This window comes from Natrix helvetica (assembly GCF_964273705.1).
Source record: "Natrix helvetica genome assembly, chromosome: 6".
Classification (NCBI taxonomy): Eukaryota; Metazoa; Chordata; class Lepidosauria; order Squamata; family Natricidae; genus Natrix; species Natrix helvetica.
The window spans coordinates 33,442,487-33,464,311 of NC_138553.1; the positions used below are offsets into that span (position 1 = coordinate 33,442,487).

The following is a 21,825-nucleotide window of genomic DNA, read 5'->3' on the forward strand; positions in this document are numbered from 1 at the left end:
TCTTGATTTTCCAAGTTTTACAAAGCTGCTGGGAAGCTATTGCTCATAGATTTTGAGGTTGCTTTATTTTTTAAAAAGAAAATATCCCAGATTATTTTCATATAATGTTTAATTTAAAAGATATGAATATATGAATTACAAGAATGCTATCAATGCAGAGCTGACTGAGTTGATTAGAGGAGAAAAAACATGACTTTCAAAACTAGAAGATATTACAGATAATCTAAATTCCTTTGATGGCCAGGGGACTGATAATTTACATATCATAGATCTGAATCTATATAATCTAAATCATGGCATGCTATGAACATATGTATATGCAGAAAGATTTGGTAAACTCCCTTGTTTGCATTCTAATATAATGTTTGCCCCCTTTATTATATTAATCCTTCCAAATTAATTAGTGTTATTCTGTTATTTCAACTGTAGAGACTAATCTCTTCATTAAGTAGGGTATCAGTTCTTACAATTACCTATTGTATTCCTGTGCTATAGTTTCCTTGGATTGAACCTTTCTGTGGTACGAATGTTGATATAGCATAGTATTCCATTTCCCATTAGCAGAATTAATGTTGACCTCTTGAGATTGGCCATCGGGCAATGGCAATTCTAAGTAATTGGATGATTTTTGTGTGTAAAGAAGTGGCAGATCCGTAGACCCATAGAAGTAGATAATGCCAACTGTCTCTCTTGGTCTTAAGGGAGAGACAGTACTGTGTATCCTTTCCTGTTAGGCATAAATGTAAGATATAAACCCATGTTTCAACAGTCTGCAAAGTGACTTATTGAGGGACATCCTCTTTTTCTTCCCTCATCAAGTTAGTTACACATTTGCTGGGTTATGAGAATGTTTTTCTTCCTCTCATTCCCTTTTGAAGTTTCAGTTTAGTTGTTTCTATGGTGGCTAGAACTGCTGCTGGCTGTTCAAACTGCTCCCCCCGCCCCCAAAATAGAGGAAAAGTAGCATCAAGCCCAAAATATTTGGTCTCAAAAACTTTGGATTTGGGGTGAAGGAATTTCTTTATAGCATGATGCTGAGAATAGTGGGATTAAAAAAGCAATTAGAATGGTGGCATATGCAAACAGGAAAAAACTTTTATTTTAAAAGATGAAATCCTCCTATAGTAATTGAAATGGTGGCATTGGTGATCTCAATTATTAATGGAGGTAAAACACAGCTTTGTCGTTATCAGTGGCTTTTATTTGTAATAGCTATAGTTTGCTGACTTTGGGGAAAGACACAGAGGTCAAGTTCTTGGGTCGTGATTCAGACTGAATAAAAGGAAAACCTAAGTTGTTTGCTGGAGAGTTTTTATGTTATCACTGCACTTTAAAACAGCTTTAGAGACTTTTCAGATTAAGTATACAAATTGTCCAATTGTACACCTAGAAGTCAAATATTTCCACCTCAATTAAAGAAACATAAGGAAGCTTTTCCTTTATTCAGTCTGCCTTTCACTTTGCTCTATAAAAGATAATTTGTTTGAGGACTCTAAGATTTATGTTTTCCATATCTGTCCCCATTAATGTAAATGATTTCTGTAATACAGCGTGTTGCCTATTGAATCTGATTATAAATGCTCACAGGGAATGAGGTCCAAAGGAAGAGAGAATTGAAATTACATGCCTGCCAGCATTTTTCAGGAGGAAAAAAAAACATAAACTGTTTTGATAGAATGAAGTAGATGTATGTAGCATGATAATGAAAATAACACTGCTATGCTAATCTAGTGTATAAATATTAATTTCACAATCAGCAAAAAACCTTTTAGCGCTGTAAAAACTAATTTCATTATGACATAAATTTACTGTAGTCCAGAATAGTGAACACAATAAATTGACTTGTGAAAGTGCTGGAAGTTTCTTTGCTGTTTTTCTTGCAGCAGACTGACATAGCTAGTGAATTGGTAATTGTAGGAGGTGTGTAATTGCATGGTATATGTTTTATTATGACCAAGCAAATGCACTTTCAGATTTAGAATGTAAAACAGTTATAAATTTGCATTGATATATGCCTTTATATAGCCCAGGGGTGTCAAACTGGCAGCCTGCAGGCTGGATGCGTCACATGCAGGCCACACCCACCCCAGCTCTGCGAATGGGGAAATTGTCACAAAACATCACGTGATGGCAACATGACGTGGCTAGTTTGACACCCGTGATATAGCCAAACAATTTCAGACAAATATCTTTAAAATAAGGATAGAAATCAGGGCAAGAAATAAGTAAAACAACGAAGAAGGAAGAATGTATGTATGTAGGCAGTTAAGCTCTGAACTAACATAGCTCTTGGGTTTTTATGATATTTATTAATATGGATTTTTATATTTTACTATTATTGTTTTATTTGATTATTTTGTGTCTCCCAGAATTGCTTTTGGTGAAATGGTGGCTATATAAATTAGATTAATAAATAATAAAATAAATAAATGCAGTGGAGTGAAGGCTACATTCCATGGGAAAGTTATCTAATATTTATTTCTTTAAGCCATTTTCTTTTTTTTAAGCAGATTTTAAAATTATTTTTCCCCTTCTACAACACCTTACAATCATTATATCAACATTATTATGTCATCATACCAATACATGTATATATTATTTCACTTCTATGTTTCCACATCTTTATACACATTTATATATATATGTGTATAAATATATATATGAAAACATATTTCACACATATATAATTGTTTTTTGACTTAATTAATCTTATTCTTGTTTTGCAGCCATTTGTACCAAATGTTCCATATTTCATAATATTCTGACTCTTCTTTATCTTTTAATTTTAGTGTTAATTTGTCCATCTCTGCACAATCCAAATTTTTTTGTAAGCCATTTTCTAGTGAAAATATATGTAAAGCATTAAAAAGGAATTGAAATGTAAACATACGAAAAATTCATTGACAGTAAAGCCAGGATGGATAATTAGAGAGTAGGGAGCAAAGACTAGACCCGGATGGCGAACCTATGGCACGCATGCCACAGGTGGCACATGGAGCCATTTGTCAGGGCACACAATGTGTTGTCCTGTCAGCTGACCAGTGTGCATGCGTGTGCTGGCCAGCTGACTAGCCTTTTTTGAGGCCATTTTTCGCCCTCCCCAGGCTCCAGAGGCTTTATAGGAGCCTGGGGAGGGTGATAACCACCTCCCTGCCCCCCCCAGAGGCCCTCCAGAGGCTTCAAGAGCTTCCCTGAAGCCTCCAGAGTGCAAAAACCCATCCCTACGGGCAAAACGGAAGTTCAGGAATGTACTTCCAGTTTGCTCGTAGGACCGGTTTAAGCCCTCCAGAATCTTCAGGGGCCTTTCGGAGGCTTCCCTGAAGGCTCTAGAGAATGCAAAATAACCCTACGAGCAAACCTGAAGGCTCCGGAGGACTAAAAACGGCCCAATGGACAAACCGGGTTTGCTTGTAGGGTCGTTTTTATTGAAAAATAATCATGAAATTATGTTGCAGAGATTTTCACAGAAGGAATGAGGATGTACTCAGAGGGACTTTTTTCTCCTGTGCCTAGTAATGTTGGTTTACCATTACCTCTTAAGATACTGAGATTTGCTCCCCGCATCTTATCGTGCCTTCATTACACTACCAGAAATCATAGATCAGCTTTTAGAGTGCATATCCTAAATTAGTTAAGTATCTAAGCAGAGGTCTCACTACTGCTTTCCAAATTAGTTCATAGAAAGTCCCCACCTTCTCACTGCATACTTAATGTTTATTTATGTTTAAATTATTTCTATGGGCATTTGCTTCACTGTTTTCCAAGCTGTAAAACATTTTAACTTCAAGGGTCAGAAGAAACAATGAAATGGTTCATTGCTGAATTTTTCCATTTTTTTTAAAGCCCAGGGGAAAAGCTAGGTGGTTCAGAGGAAGACAAATACGACTTTAAAAAAAATCTGCTGAGTTTTAAACTGCAACATTCTATGTGCTAATTGCACTACTGTAGTAAAAAAAATTACCCAGGAAATGTAAGACTACAACTACAACTACAGTACGGATGTCCAACTCGCAGTGTCGCGTTGCTGTCATGTGACGTATCACAGCATTTTCCCCTTTGCGGAGCTGGAGTGGGTATGGCCTGTGTGTGATGCTTCTGGCCTGTGGGCCACCAGTTTGACATCCTTGAACTACAGTATTGACTCAATTGAGGGGATGTTGCTACCTCTGTGAAGTAGCCAATGAACTGCTGTGGTTAATTTTAAGGGAGTATCCTGCCAGTGACGTGCGGTGAGGTTTATGGCTGGTGAGGCTGGTGACGTTATCAGGAAGGCAGGGAATGGGACCACGTGTGCAGGAGGCTGAGGCAGCCTCAGTCTCCTGCACACGTGGTCCCATTCCCTGCCTTCCTGAGTCAACATGAAGGGGACCGCGGAGTGCGAGCCGGCAGAGCGCGCTCCGTGGTCCCCTTCATGTTGACTCAGGGAGGCAGGGAATCGGACCACGTGTGCCTTTTCCCCTTTCCCTTTTTTTTCTTTTCATGATGAGAGCGGTGAGGCTCTGCCTCCCCTGCCTTCCCTGACCGCATGTCCCTGTATCCTGCTCTAGCCATATAGATAGAAGCATCTGAGGTGACATAGTGGGAAAAGAGTACTTTAAAAGTGTAACCGGGAAGCATGCTGAACGTTGCATTCATGGTGAGTAGAGGGTAAATACAGGGTAACACCCATCTGTTCCTATCTTAAATAATGGTTGTGGGTCTGTTCTGGCAACAAGGCAATGAGGATAAGCCCAAGAAGAGTAAAATCAGCAATGCCTAATTAATAGCTACTGGTTGGCTACAAACGAATGTAATTGACCAATTAGCAGCTCTATGCCTGCATGGTTGGTGCTTGACCCTTGCTGTCTTCCTGTGTCTGATTAATAATCACATTGATACTTTTTGTCATTGCTGGATTGTTTCATCTATTTATTTATGCTACATCATTGTTGTGGGATTATAAATTCATCTTCAGGTCACAAGGTCTGAAAAATAAGGGTGGAATGAATTACAGTCCATATAAATTGTAAACAAGATATCTTCCAACTTGTTTTCCTTTGAATGTCATTGTCCATATCCTATATTTTTCATGTGAGTAGCTGGAATTTGGAAGTACATATTCTTTTTTCAAAATAGGTTGCTCCTGAAATGAAATATTGTGCTTCTAAAACTGTGCAGCAGGCAGATATTCCTTGGCAGGTGGGAAAATTCTTTTGAATATTTGTTTATTTTGCAACCATTAACAATTATTTGGAATAAGCAATCTTTATATTGCTCTATAAAATCATCCCCCTTCCACTGAATTATTAAAAACTAAGTAAGTAAAAATAGTGAAAACCAAAGTTGACTTAATCTGATTGGCTGTATCATGGGTCTTTTAAATAAGTTTTCCTTCACTTAATCACTGCACACTACATCTTAGAGCTGGTTTAAAAGGTTAAATGGCTTCTAAATTCGCTTCATTTTCTAGCTTATTTCACATTTAGAAGGTTAGTGACTAACAACATTTCATAGCTAGGTGATGAAATGGATGTAGCATCACATTTTTCTGTGTTGAGCATATAGCTGTTGGATGGTTTATGTATTTTATTAATTGTTCATTATATATACTTTTGCGTTACTCAGGGTGTCCAAGTAGAATTACATCTAATAAAATACAATAAACATTCCAATAAATAAATAAAAACTTGAGCAGATGCAATAAAAAAACAAACTAAAACTTGCCATTCATTATGTAAAACAAGTGTTGATAAGCAAGTGTGCACCCAAACAGAAGAAGGCTAGTAGAGAGGACCAAATATAGCTTCCTAGATCAGAAACTCCCACAATTTAGGTGCAGTCATTATTTATTACCTCAAGAGAACAAGGATGGAAGTAGGTTCCAGACAGAGGAGATGCATGCAAGCACCCATGTGACTGAAGATACATATCTATTAAAAACAATCATGGTTCTGCAATTTCTTAATGTCTGTCTTCAGCTGAAGAGTAATTGTGCTTGAAGATATGCTCATTCTGACTTTCATTATGCACATCAATTAAAGAGTCATTGGTTCACCCCTTCCTCAAAAGCCATTGGTAGATACAACTATATTGGACAATTTCTATCTAGTGTCCAGTCTTCCATTTTTAGGGATGTCATTGAAAAGATGGTTATGGAACAGATTCGGAGAATCAAGGATGAAATGGATTATGTGGAACTCTACCAATCGGGTTTCAAACCTGGGTATGACATTGAAACAACATTGGCTGCACTACTGGATTACCTCAGGCGTGAGCAAGATAGGAGCTGTGCTTCCATTCTTCACTGTTGAGTTTGGAATGGGGAACAACATGCTTCATCTCAACCTAGCAAGATTGAATGCCTTTGTGTTTTGGAAACCTCCAGCGAGATAAGTCACGTACAACATCACTTAATTCACCAGAAGCAGAGATGTATAACTAAGTATCCTCAGCATACTAGTGATACCTCATCCCATGGCAGAAAATGATCTTCCCCCAGCTTCATGTAGATGTTTAACAGGAGCAGGAGCAGAGAAGTGAATCCTCCAGGATCCTGCAAAACAGGAGTAGAGGGCAGAACCTCTTGCTCCAAATTAACACTGATATCTTGCTCTGGGTAGGGTAGCACTCCTCCAAACAGGCCTTGTGAGAAATCTCCTTTACTCACAACTCCTGATTGAAGAGCAGATGGCAGTGGTAACCAGTAGGATCTTTGCACAACTTTGGGTTTTGCACCAGTTGCACCCATTTTTGAATCTGGATACTCTAATCTGAGTCATTCATGCCTTGGTCACCTTCCATGAATTACTGTAATACACTCTATATACTGTGAGACTGAGGAGTATTCAGAAGATGCAGCTGGCACGAAATGTGGTGATGTGTAGTTATGTGTCTTCCTCATGCAGCACACTATAATTCTGCTCTGTGAAGTACATTGGCTGCCACTATGCTTCTGAATTCAGTTCAAGGTGCTAGTTATGAACTATAAATTATTATTATAGTATACTATTATTTGAGGGACTGCCTCTCCCCTGTTATACCTACCCATTCCATTAGGTCCAACATATCTGTGTCTCATTTGTTAAGGAAAGTTGTCTGATGGGACCCTGAGGAGAACCTTTTCTATCCTACTACCCATCACCCTTTGGAACAATCCCTCTGGAGATTACATTGATCCTTACCTTACTGGCTTTTTGAAAGGCTGGTTTTGACAACCAAGTTTGGTCATCTAATTGTAGTGTAGAATCTGCTCAATGGTTATATTGAATGATGTGAATATTGCAGCAGATAATATTGGTTTTAATGATTTTATCATGTTTATATTTTTATTTGCTTTTTATTTGTAATTTTCTCATTTTGGGGAGATGTTTTAAATTATTTAGAGCTACCCAGAGACCTGTATGTGAGATTGATGGCTATATAAAGTGAGTGAGTGAGTGAGTGAATTAATTAATTAATTAATTAATTAATTAATTAATTAATTAATTAATGAGCAATAGAGCAAAGAAGCAAACAAGCAAGCAAGAAAGCAAGCAAGCATCTTCTCAAAGTTTTTCCTCAAGGGAGCTCAGTCCTACTAGTTTGATAATCACTCTTCATGGCTAAAGAAAGAAAAGACGTAAAGTACAATCCCTAGTCAGCAAGAAGACTGTGTAGCAAGTCAAGCTAGAACAGACTTCAAAGTAAAAGGAGCTTCTATCATCATTTTACTCAATGGAAGCTTATAAGAGAAAAGTGAATGTAAAAAGTATGGATAGCAGTGACTTAAGACGATGGCTTGTCTGTTGTCTTAAAACTAATACTGTAGAAGTATGGTGTTCTATTGCTAAAGAGACCCATTTTACCTAGTAGGTGAATAAAGATGAACGATAGATAAACTGATGTCATCTGATAGCTCATAACTGCTGATTGGCCACTTGTAGTCCATTGTTCAACTTCTTTAGCATTGTAACTGACTTGTGAATGAAGGACATATACGCTTCACGCTTAGGAGTTTTGTATGTGTATCAACATATTCTGCAAATTTCAATTATAATGTTATAGTTTTGCATATACTGACACCATATTCAGAAGAATAGATTAATCATGAATTTTAATATAGAGTTAAAATTACATTGTACACATTAAAATATTTAAAGTACATTTAATCACCAAAAGTACTTGGGAAACACCTAATCTTTCAATTTTTCCATTTAGCTTTATTTATTTTTAAGTAATAGATTATCTATTATCGTTTGATATGTGTTTTCATTGCTTATAATAAACATATGTAACATGTTATTTATGTTTCTTTGTTAGCAAGACAACATACAATATATCATACTATGCTAGAATATCTCAAGCAAAGGAAAGTTTGCAATATTTATAAATGTTCTGCCTGGGCTTGGGTCTTAGAAGTTTTTCCCTCTGGACGCATATTTTAGATATTTTGGCCCTAAGCTATTAAGAAATTTCTCAGCTAAAGCTAATATTGAAAGTATGTCCATAATCTATTTTATCCTTAATTACAAAACAGTATTTTTGTAGCTATACCTGGAGCACAACAGAGTGCTTGCTGTTAAAAATAAACTCTTTTAAAGGCTTTTTAAAGTTTACATTTTATATCCTATTAAAGGACATTCTTCTCAGTTTTTAGTTGTTTTGTGAGTGAATAACACATACGTGACAAATAACTTCAGCAATTACTCTGTGCTACCCCTACGTTTCAAAAAAAAAAGCAGCTACTACTAGACACTGTGGTATGTAGTGATTATGGTACACTACTCTAACAGCAGAGATTACAATTCAACTAATATATTCCTCTTTGGAAAAAAATCAAGTGTTCAGTGGTTAATTCTTAAATGGGGTTAAATGCTCAGGATATTCTGACAAAAACGATTAGGAGCGCAGCAAAATTGAGCACAAACAAAATGTAAGTCAGATTTTAGAACATATTTCTTGATAACTTTTTAAAAAAAATTCAGGGAACAGTAAATATTCTTACATGGAGCTAAAGATGGATAATGGATGAGAAATTACATTGCAAAGCTCCGCTGAAGCACACCCTCGGAGTGCAAGATATAACATGCTATATGGTAGACAGGGTATTCATGCAAAAATACATCAAAAGTTGAAGTGATAAAGAGAATCTGGCCTGAATCCACGAGTTTCATAAATGAAAAATTGAAAGTTTTTGACGAAGTATGTCAAAATAAATGCAGGTTGTATGATAAATGCAGGTTGTAGCTCCAGAAAGAGAGGAACTGAAGTGAACACAGAATCCGCTGAACAATACGGTGACATTTAAAAACAAACAAAACACGTAGATACAATATTCTTACTGAATATCCCTATCTCAGATGTAGATATCAATGTGGCAGAAATCACAAATTTGTAGTATAAGAATACTGCAGTTGTTCTGTGAAGAACCGTGGTGGTGTTTGTGAGTGACCCTAGTAAATTACTAGAAATAGCTGTGTTTTTTAAATATGTCTTAAGTTTGACTCCTATCAGCTATAGGCTTCCTTACGAATATTTAAAATGATATAGTTCACAAAAGCTTTAAGTGGTAACGTATATCACTTTATACTAATTCTTATAAAGGAAAACCTTGGGAAATGATGATCTAACTTAATAAACAAGATGAACACTTAAGTTTATTTCTACATACTAAAGGGCAGCAGGAAAAAATGATTGAAGAAATAAATCAATTTCCATCAGGTTCACATGCTAAGTAATGTAAAGAACATACTGGGTGTATTTTGGTAACATTACAGAGCAGAATTTTTTAAACGGGCATTTGGATATGATGAAAGCTTCTACTATTATACTTGCAAATGTCAGCCTCTGCATGTTGGCACAAATATGTAATTACTCATGAATTTTTCTGAGACTACTTATTGTATAATCATTGTACAAATTCTCTTAAATATTCATGCTTATTTCATGTCGTGAAAGTCAGATATCACAAGAATGACCTCTTGCTTTTGAGGTTCTAGAAGGGATTTTAGCCAGCAAAACAGATCCCGTAAGTGTAGCCCTCTTCTTTTGGACTCAGATAATTTAAGGCATTATTCAGTGATTCTCTTGTTGCAGCATTAGTTATGCTCCAGGAGCTGATCCAGGATTGGCACTAGGCCCCTTTGTTCTTAAGATGTCACAGCTCTTCTGTAGCTAAGTTGATTAACTTCTGATTTTACTGTGGCACAGGAAGAAAGGCTGCAAAAAGAGTCCTGCAATGTTAGAATGGGAGACTGACTTTCCAATTCTCAAAAGGGTTGCCATGGGGACATAACTGGTTACTAGATTCTGATTGATCAGAATGCTATTTTAGCCTACCTGATGTTTTGTACTACATCTGCAGGGCTTTGTCTCTTTTCTGGATATGCTGCCACATTTTCAAACAGTTCACACTTTTAGAATTTCGATTATCTAAGAAACTATTCCCAGTCTAAGGCCTAAAGGATCCCTGCAAATAATGGTGAAATTGGGAGCTTGGGGGTGGGGTGGTTCCTGCAACATGCCAGCATCCTATTTAAAAATAAAATAAACTGAGTGCCAAGGGAGATATCTGTGGGCACATTGGTGCCCTTTGCTACTTCTGGGAGACTCCAGACCTATTCAGTTTTTTTTGTATGTATATGAATATCATTAGTTTTTCTTTATTAAAAAAATATTTTAATTTATATGGTTGCCCATCTCAGCAACGTGACTACCAGCAGATAATAATAACATTGCTTTTTTGTGGCTATGGTGTGAGTAGTAGTTGTTGTTAGTTGTGAAATTGTGTCCGACCCATTGCGACACCATGGACAACACTCCTCCAGGACTTCCTGTCCTTTACCATCCTCTGGAGTCCGTTAAAGCTCATGCCGCCTGCTTCAGCGACTCCATCCAGCCACCTCATTCTCTGTCGTCCCTTTCTTCCTTTGCGCTCAATCTTTCCCAGCATTAGGCTCTTCTCCAGTGAGTCCTTCCTTCTCATTGGGTGGCCAAAGTATTTGAGTTTCATCTTCAGGATCTGGCCTTCTAAAGAGCAATAAGAGTTGATCTCCTCTTGGACTGACCGGTTTGATTGCTTTGCACTTCAAGGGACTCGTAGGCGTCTTATCCAGCATCATAGTTCAAAGGCCTCAATTCTTTGGCACTCAGCCTTTCTTATGGTCCAATTTTCACAGCCATACATTGCAACTGGAAAAGAACCATAGCTTTGATTATACACACTTTTGTTGGCAGGATGAGTAGTATATCTTCCAAATAAATAAATGAAACTAATATTTGGGATATAGTTTGGTTTATGATAGTGAGTGAATTCTGAAGAGTAAGATGACATACTTATCAAGTTAAATGTATAAAACTTATATTCACATGCCTGGCTTTAAGCTTCACTAAACTCAGTGGGAATTACATTAATATATAGGGTTGTTAGAGTTACTTTCGATATGAGATTACAAAAATCAGCTGTATAAGTTTGATTGATTTATCAGTCCAAGCGGAAATATAATTGCTGAGGACTAAAAAGAGAGGTCAAGGATTTTGGAGTAGTGACACTCCAAGTATAAAACTCAAACTGCCATCCATCCTAGCTAGCCTGAATTCAGTAGGTTTCTGTTCTCTGAGGTAAGCTTTGTTTGTGCAATGTGTGGCTATGAATGTCAACGCTGGTCTTTCAAAAAAGTCATACATTTCTTCTCTACTGTGTGTACAAGGGCTCAGATAGAAAAGTTGCTTCTAAACTTATAAAGGATGCAGGAATATCTAGATCTCTGCTGTGGTTTCAGCAGCAAGAAGAAAGGATTTTCTTGCTCCATAGAAAGGCAGTTCACAATGAAACTACTCATTTGCTTGTATTTTCAAATACATGGACAATACATTTTGCAAAGTCTATGAGCCTATACCTTCATGCAACTTGTAAATACAGTATATGTACTCTAGGCTAGGAAAACCTAGCAAATCAGATTTTCTAAAATAAAAAACCCCAGCTTTAATACCACCAAATCACAGGTGATATTCAGCCGGTTCTGACCAGTTCTAGTGAACAGGTAGTGGAAATTTTGAGTAGTTTGGAGAACCAGCAAATACCACTTCTGGCTGGCCCTGCCCCCGATCTATTCACTGCCTCCCAAGTCCCAGCTGATCAGCTGGGTCTTCTTTTGTTGCCCTGCAAAGGAGAATGGAGCTAGAAAGCAGGTTAGTGGGGTAGGGAGGGAATGGGGATTTTGCAGTATCCTTCCCTGCCATGCCCACCAAGCCACACCCACTAAGCCACACTCACCAAGCCAAGCCACACCCACCAAGCGGCACCCACAGAACTGGTAGTAAAAATCTTTGAATCCCACCACTGTACCAAATGTTTGTGAATTTTTAGATACCTGGTATTTATTCATATGGCCCTTAACAGGAAAAAAAGACAGAAGTTGAGTGTTGCTCTTCAGAATTCTTGCCACCTGTACTTGTTCCAGGAAACTCTGCTCCCTTCCAGTCTCGTTCCATTGCATTGTGCTTCTAAATGAGTTGCCTACTTATAGCTCCCTGTCTATTGATTGTCCAGAGCATTACACCACAAAGCATTCCAAATTACAGAGCATCTTAGAAAAAGGGGGGCATCACCCACAAGGGCTAAGCCTCTTTTTCCCATTCAGCTTGAGGTGGGGCAAAGAAAGAACCGTAGAGCAACCAATTACTTTCTTTTAATGTCCAAACTGTATTGACTAACATCCTCTTGAGACAAAAACTACTAAAATCATTGCCAAATTTCTGAATTGCTGCTGCTTGATTAATACATATTTCTCACATATGGAGATATTCTTATCTAAATTTGGGCACCCTTCTTCAGGGTAACTATATCTTTCATCTCTGGAAGGATAAACAGAATTGGGATTTTGGAACTATAATGCACTAAATTGTCAGAAAGTGAGCATTTGTGAACATTTCATTTCTTGTTTTTTTCTAATTCCCCCATCCTGTGTACTGCTTTTGCTTTAGCACTTTTTTTGCTATCTCTCATTAACTGCTTTTTACTTACCGTAATACTATTTGTATGGTAATACTTTCAAAATACAAAGTGCTGTATATTTTCTAAGTGTTATTGTTTCTTTGTGGCACTTCTCTTTGCATTTGTTTCTTTGTATTCCCTTTTTTTTCTGGTTCCTAGAGAGGGGTGATGCAGGTTTAAGTTGTTCAGTAGGGAATTTATTGCAACTGTTTGTATAGTAAATGGTCCTTTTAACAAGTAGACTTAGAGAAGATAGAAGGGCTATCATATATTTTTTGCCATTAGCAAACAGTGACTAAGACGCTGAGCTTGTCAATCGAAAAGTCGGCAGTTCAGTGGTTCGAATCCCTAGCGCTGCATAACGGAGTGAGCTCCCATTACTTGTCCCAGTTTCTGCCAACCTAGCAATTTGAAAGCATATAAAAATGCAAGTAGAAAAATAGGGACCACCCTTGGTGGGAAGGTAACAGCGTTCCGTGCTCCTTCGGCATTTAGTCATGTCAGCCACATGACCATGGAATTGTCATCAAACAGCGCTGGCTCTTCGGCTTTGAAACGGAGATGAGCACCGCCCCCTAGAGTCGGGAACGACTAGCACATATGTGCAAGGGGAACCTTTACCTTTTAAAACAGGATATGAAGGAAGCTAATGATATATTGACACTTATCCATTTTTTAATGTGTTGCTGAGAGTTTATCTTTGGGAAAGTATATGCTTTGGAAGTTTATTATATTATTCTTTTAAGTGGATCTTAAGATATTTTACTCCAAGCATTGCTTATGCATTTATAAATTAATTAATGAAAATTATTCATTTTAATCTATGGTTAGCTTACTTGCGAATATGTTAGCTCTCATGATTATATCCAGGTGTTTGCACACAATTCAAGACACCGATTCTTCTTTTACTTGTTCTATATTACCTAAATATTGAGAATGCTATTTAATGTTTTCTCTTCCTCAAAATAATCGTAACAAAAACAGAAGTGAGGTCTTATAGAAGATATAATAAGCATCCAAAAGAGAACTCTCTACTTTTAAAAACATTTCTGAAAAATGCTTGCTGAGGTATAAAATTCCAGGTCCTCTCAAAATTGTATTCCTAATTATTCTTTTTCTATTATGAAAATTAGAAATTTAATGGATAGGGACATGCCAAAGAGTAGAAGAAATTTTATCTGAATCATAAACTCGTAGAGTTGGAAGGGGCAAGTAAGATCATCTAGTTCAATCTTCTACAAGGTGCATGAAAACCAATTAGAGTGAAGTGGCTATCCATTCTTTTCTTTAAAATGTTCAGATGTGGAGATCACAGTCTCTCTATATGTAGACTTTTCCCATGTTACATATGTCTTACTGTCAAAAAGTGTTTTCCTTATATTTACATGAAACCTAGGTAGCTGCAACATTACTCTTGGTCCTATCGTCTGTGACCACTGGAAAAAAGTTCTTGAACATCTTTCATATCGTTTCTCTTAATATACTAAACTTGGCTAACTTTTGCAGCTTCTTTCCTCCAGACTGAACCTCCCAGCTTCCTTTGACATATCCTGATAAAGGAGAATATTTGTAACTCAGGGTTGATATGAGGGGTCCTTGGAATTCTCCGAGCTTGTTTATTTTCTTGCAGACATTTTGTTACCCAAACTAGGTAACATTATTTGGATGATGCCATCTAGTTTATGAAATGAAACAACTACAAGATAACAACCAAGCTTAGGCAGCACCAATGACCTCTCATTTAATTTATCCTCGTAGAGCATTTCCTCAAGTTCTTGTATCATCCTTGCTGTCCTCTGAACCCTCTTAATATGTCAATATTGTTGTGGAAATATGGTGTTCAGAATTATATACATGTGTGCCAGTGGTGGGTTGCTAACCGGTTTATTACCGGTTCGCTCGTGCTTGTGTGCGCGCTTGTGTGCGCAATGCTTCTGCGCACGCACAGACGCATCCTGGCGGAGCTTCCCGCCACAGCAACCCACCTCTGATGTGTGGTCTCACCAATCCTAAACAGAAAGGAATAATGGTTTCATGAATCTTTAATATAATGCTTCTTCCACTACTGCCCTCCTAGCAGCTGTCTAATATACTCATCTTGTTATCAATGACATTACCCAAGTCCTTTTCAGATGTAGTGTTTCCAAGCCATGAATTTCCCACCTTGTATATGTCCTATGTTTTTCCTCCTTATGTAAACCTTATTTTTCTCTGCTGAATTGGCATCTTCAACCCAGTCTTCCAAACTCTCCGCTGCAAACTCCTACTGTCATTCTGGATATTGGCCTGACTTCCCAGGTTTGTGTTATCCACAGATTTGATAAGCAGCCATCATTCATACCATTGATAAAAATGTTAAATAATGCTAGTCCCAAGACAGATTCTGTAGAATCCCACTGGTTACTGCTCTCCAACTTGACAAAGCTCATTCATACTGATCTCCTGAGTGCAAACCACACTTTGGCAGCTGGTAGATGTGAATGGGATGTGGAATCTCATTCAAGGGTTTGCTGAAATCAAAGTAGATTATATTGACAGCATTCTTTTTGTCACCCAGAGTAGCAGCTGCAACCTTTGCAGCTCGGCGGCCCAGCTATGGGGGAGAAGGGAACTGGGCCATGCAAGCACATGCAGCCCTTGCACAAGTGGTGGGGTGATGCATGCATGCGCAGCTTGACTTGTGTGAGTGGCGGACTAGTGTGCACATGCATGAGTGTCTACTGATTTGCGGCTCACGTAAGTTGATCTGCACACATGTGCGCTCCAGCCAGTCACTCACGTGGGCCCAATTCTGAATAGGTCATTCCCCCCCCCCAGGTCAGGGACCTCTGACGTAGGGTAGTTCTCCTGTCAAAGAAGGAGACAAGATTTGTCCCATGTAATCTGTCTTTGACAAAGTATGTGCAAATTAATGATAAACATGTATATTTCAAATTATTAAAAATAATATTTCACAGAAAGAAGTATAGACAAGGAAAATGAAAACAGTGATATTTGGAAATTTAGCTGGTTTATGTGTTGATGATTCTTCAAATTTTCCTGTATTTTTTTCTTGGGTACTGAATTCCTAATTATGGATTATTAAGTTTACTGAAAAGGTTTTGGTAATTTCTGTAGAGATTCCAATATTCAATACAATTAGAATTTTTTTAAAAAATAATAAATGAATAGATTTTATGGAAAAAGCCATTTTATGATTGATAATTACATCCTTAAAAACAGACATTGTCTGAATACAGAACTACTTCAATTAAAGTGACACATGTTAATATGACACATGTTCTCATCCTTCCTATCACCCATCTGCTTATGATTGCAGGACTGTAACTTTGTTGCTTGTATCCTTACTATTAATATTGATATTGGTTATTTCCCGATTGCTTATTTGTACCCTTTAACTATCATTAAGTGTTGTACCTTATGATTCTTGGCAAATGTATCTTTTTATGCCTTTTTATGTACACTGAGTGCATTTGCACCAAAGATAAATTCCTTGTGTGTCCAATCACACTTGGCCAATAAAGAATTCTATTCTATCTATATCACTCAGAATGGCAATAGATATGTTTATTACTTTATAATCTTCATTGCCAGGCAGCTAAATAAATTCCAATAATTTATTTAGAATGAAGATGTTGGCACTTTTTATCTACACATATTAATTTGGACTAGCCTCTTATAATGCAGACAAAAAAAAAGATATGAAATCCAGACACCAGCAACTGAGTTAATGTACTGTTGTGTTTATCTTCTCTTTGCTTTCAGGTCTGCATGGCAGCAGCATCTGTTACTTACAGCATGTATTTTGTATACGCCCAATTGCTTTGCCATGTTCAGAGGGTGGGAAGAAGTTGTACAGTCTTATGTTCTGGAAATAAGCTGACAGTTTTCCCTATGCAGCAGCTATACAATACAGACATGCTCTTCAACAATATATAATCATTTTATTAACTATAAGTGGTATGAGCTTTAATTAGTTGTTCTTTTTGTTCATCTAGCTCAGTGGTTCCCAACCTTTTTTTGACCATGCCCCACCTAAGCATCTCTCAAATCATGAGTCTCCCCCCCCCCCGACATACAATTCTTACTTTACTCAAAAATGAACTCTACTCACGTGGAGGAAGCCTAAAAGGTCATTAACTTGGTTTAAACAAGGTTCAAATTGTCCCCATTAAAAATCAAATTGCCCCCCTGTGGGGCGTGGGGTCCACGTTGGGAACCACTGATCTAGCTTATGCTACAGGAAGAGACATACCATATGTTATTGCAAATAATCAACATTAAGTAGGTCCTGCACAAGAACATGAAATACTACTGAGTTTTTTTTCATTGACATACCAAAAAAACGCTATTAATCATTGTCTATTTGCATATGTAGATTCTATGTTTGAGGAAGAATCTAATTTTAAAAGTATTTGAAATCTTCAATGAGGTGCAGTTTACATTTACTTAACACATTGCAATTGAAAATTAAAGTACTTAAAAGTTGACATTTGAATTGAAAAGTTTCAAACCCTTACTAAATTGCATGCCAAGACAATTTGAGTGTATTCTGAGTTTATTTATTGAAAAATGAAGAGGATAAAAGAATCTAAACTAGAGAATAATTAAGGACAACTTCAAGAGTGTAGACAAAATGTTGAATGTATGCTTTTGGAAGAAAAAATAAGAAAAAAAACCTTGTACTTTTGAATACAGGCCATCCTTGTTTAATTGATCACAATTAAGTGGCAGTGGCAACTTGGTTATTAAGCAAAGCAATCACTAAGTGCAACCGTCACTGTTCTTAAGCTGTTACTTCAGCTTTCCTTTGCTTTGGAGATATGTGAAAGTTGTAAATGCAAGGATTGATCCTAAAGTTATTTTTTATCACAGTTGTAATTGCAAATGGTCACTAAATAAGGTTGTTATTAAATGAGGACTATCTGTAACTCTACAAACTTTAAAATCATTTAAATTTAATGATTTGTTTCATGTTCCCTGACTCTGTCATTTGAGAATAGTGAATGAAATATAATTTATACATGAGTTGCTGACATGATGTAATTTATATATGAGTTGCTGATATGATTTATATATGAGGTGACATAATTATCTTTGTGTAGATAAACTGGCAGTGCTGTTATTTAGCCGGTTTATTCCGGATTATGAGAATCAGTTGTTACATAGTTACACACATTAGCGCTGAGCATAAACTTCACATATGTCGCAGACAGGAATTGGGCTTTGCATCTGTCAGCAAAGTCACACTCCTAAGTAATCTATATACTCTGAGCTTTCCAGAGAGACAAATTGCTGGTGCAGAATAAGAAAAAGACAAAGTTTTGGCTTATTTTTAATTGTACAGAAAATCCTGGACTTAGACATCCAATGAAGAATAAATTTTTTGTTCATTACCTTTTTGTATAAAACCTAATGTAGATAAACGTGATTTATCCAAATTGTTACAAAGTATATACGTATGCCTATTTAAGCTTTAGGTATGAAAGTATGTGATTTTTACATCAACCCAATTCTAAGCAAAAGTGTAGTCAGTTTAGGATTCCAGATGATTCCTCTTAACTATGAAGCCTTTTAAATTGTTTTAATGCTCTAATAGCAAACCATACAGGTGAAACGTGATAGAATATCGTGCAAAAGTTCATTTATTTCAGTAATGCAACTTAAAAAGGTGAAACTAATATATGGGATAAGACTCATTGCATGCAAAGCAAGGTAGCTGAAGCTGTGATTTGTCATAATTGTGATGATTATGGCTTACAGCTCCTGAAAACCCCAAATCCACCATCTCAGAAAATTAGAATATTACATGCAATCAATAAAATAAAGATTGTACATAGAACAATATTGGACCTCTGAAAAGTATAAGCATGCATATGTATTCAGTATTTGGTTTGGGCCTCTTTTGCAGCAATTACTGCCTCAATGCGGCGTGGCATGGAAGCTATCAGCCTGCGGCACTGCTGAGGTGTTATGGAAGACTAGGATGCTTCAATAGCGGCCTTCAGCTCTTCTGTATTGTTCGGTCTCATGTCTCTCTTCTTTCTCTTGGCAATGTCCCATAGATTCTCTATGGGGTTCAGGTCAGGTGAGTTTGCTGGCCAATCAAGCACAGTAATCCCACGGTCATTGAACCAGGTTTTGGTGCTTTTGGCAGTGTGGGCAGCTGGAAAATGAAGTCAGCATCCCCATAAAGCTCATCTGTAGAAGGAAGAATGAAGTGTTCCAAAATCTCCTGGTAGACAGCTGCGTTGACCCTGGTCTTAATGAAGCACAATGGTCCAAAGTCCTCTTTTCTGATGAGAGTAACTTTTGCATCTCATTCGGAAACCAAGGACCCAGAGTATGGAGGAAGAATGGAGAGGCCAATCAAGCACAGTAATCCCACGGTCATTGAACCAGGTTTTAGTGCTTTTGGCAAAAGTTGCTCTCATCAGAAAAGAGGACTTATCTCATATATTAGTTTCACCTTTTAAGTTGCATTACTGAAATAAATGAACTTTTGCACGATATTCTAACTTTTTGAGTTTCACCTGTAGAAGCAATATTAAAATATTGGTTGTGATAAATAAATAGGGAAATAACTATGTCTGTTACATTAACTACCAATGCTCAAGTCAAGAAGGACATCTGCCTTTATACTGTAGCTTTGGTATTTATATAAAGCAACTAGGAGCAATTTTTTAAAACTTTTATTATCAAGAAATGAAGCTGAAATGGAATTCTTGATGTGGAATATTTTTTCCTCTCCACTTTAAATATCAAATCTACTTCATTTCTCAAGGATTTTACTAAAATTAGATTGTATGATTAAAGAAGATTCCTGGATATGTCATATCATGGCTCCATCCTAAATTGGGAATTATGCTTCGTACCATTGTTGAAATGAAGACCAGTCTTCCAACCTAATTGACTCTGGAGGTGAAGATAATGTGACATGGCCTAGCATCTCTATGCAAAAACCCTCTTCACAAGAGTGATGCATCTAGTGTCCATTAATCAAGGGACAGAACATCAGTTTTCCAACCTCACTAGAAAACTCAAAAGGAGCCAAATTAATTTTTTTTTAAAAGAAGCTTATAATGTGTGTGAAGGATGAATCCACGAATGCTTATGGATATGCTGAGAAACCAGAGAAGAATATATTTGGATCCAAGAAATTTGAGCAAAATACATCTAATATTTTCAATAATTTATGATAGAAAAAACCCCAGTGATTGGGCATGAACAAAGTTACTATAATTATAACATTTAATCATAACTAAAATAACAGGCAGGTTCTTGTTAAGAGCATTGCATGCTATATTGTTTAGTTAAAAAAACAAGCACAAACATATTTAGATAGTTCAAAGTGTACTGTATGTACTTGTATACAGTATATACAAGTTTGTATCAATAATGTATCAAAGAATATCCAAGGCATAGCTTAACCAAAAAAGTGTTAAAATAGAAGCCATCATTAAAATGCTCAGTCCAAGCAACAAATCATTTTAAATTCCAAAGGGCAGCAATAATATACTATGATGAAAGCTGATAGTTGAAAATACAGATTTTTTTAACATAGTAGAAATACATCCAATTGCATTTCTTTTCTACACAAAAATATTTAGCAGCGAATAGAGTTTAAGGGCTAATGAAACAAGTGTCAGTAGATAATTTGTAGAATTAGTTTATTGTTTTTGTAGAAAAGCTAATCTGTTGTACATGCTTACAAATTGCTAACCAGCAAAAACTTTTAAGTAGAAAAAGAAATGTTGGCAAGGAATAATTTTTATCAGTACATTTTAAAAAATTCTTTAAAAATTAGAATCTGGCAACAAGAAAGTACACTACTGAAAACTATTTTCTGAAAACTTTGTAGGAGGATACTGAAATAAATTCTTATTTCTATTCATGCTATAGAAATATCAATCACAATATGCATATGAAAAATAGTAACAATTGCTGATGCAGTGTACCATTCCAGTAAATATCTACTAATGAGGTTCATGTGTGGGATTAGACACTAATGGAAGATAAAAGCCCCAATAGTGCCCCCTCCGCCTTTAGCCAGGTCAGCAGTGCCTGATCTGCCAACGAGCTTCATAATAGGGATCCAAGAAACTGCTCAAAACTCTCTCCAACTGCATTTGATATTTGGGCTGAAATTGATTAAGTGCACCTCTCTGGCTTTGACAGACAAACTGTTCTGACCTAGGCTTCCCCAAGAAGCACAAAGCAGATTCCTGGTCCCAACAAAGCCTCTTTTATTAAACAAATGTGAATTCATCTCATTCACATTCAGCATAGGCCTGGTAAACAGTCTTTAAAAACACAGACCACAGACCTTATCTAGCTTGGAAAGCTGCCATGTTTCCCAAATTCAGTGCTGTACAAGAAAAGACTTGGCACAGAGTCTCTGAGATTCACAGACAGATCTTCACACTCCTGAAATGAATGAACGAACGAACAAATTGTTTCCTGCAAAAGCCCACTCCCCTTTCGCTCCCCTTTTATTTCCTATGGGAGGAGCCATTCACTGTCTAGCTGGAGCTTTATTCCCAAGTTGACCCTGAGTTCTTATCTGTTCTTTTATTCTGGCAACTCTGCGCATGTGCACGCTGGGAACATGCCCCAGCTGTTCCTCTGCCTCACTGCTGTCTAGCTCCCAAGGCAGCTGAGAACTGCCAGACAGCCTTGGCTCCATCTCTGCCTCTGATTCAGAGCCCTTGTCTGAGCCTTCCAGGACTTGACCATGTTCCTCCCCAACCTTGTCACTGTCCGACTCTGCTGCCAGCTCTGCTGGCGGGCCACAGCACAAACAGAATCACTTCAGGATGAGGGAAACCTTTTATGTCTCTGCTCCACTTCGATGCCAGACCCGCCCTATAAAA

The 21,825-nt window shown here is 37.1% G+C and overlaps 1 protein-coding gene across 1 annotated transcript in view; it reads left to right on the top strand.

Moving 5' to 3' along the window:
* Window positions 1-21,825, top strand: part of GRIN2B (glutamate ionotropic receptor NMDA type subunit 2B) — a 307,343-nt gene that overhangs the window by 67,636 nt on the left and 217,882 nt on the right. The window lies entirely within an intron of this gene.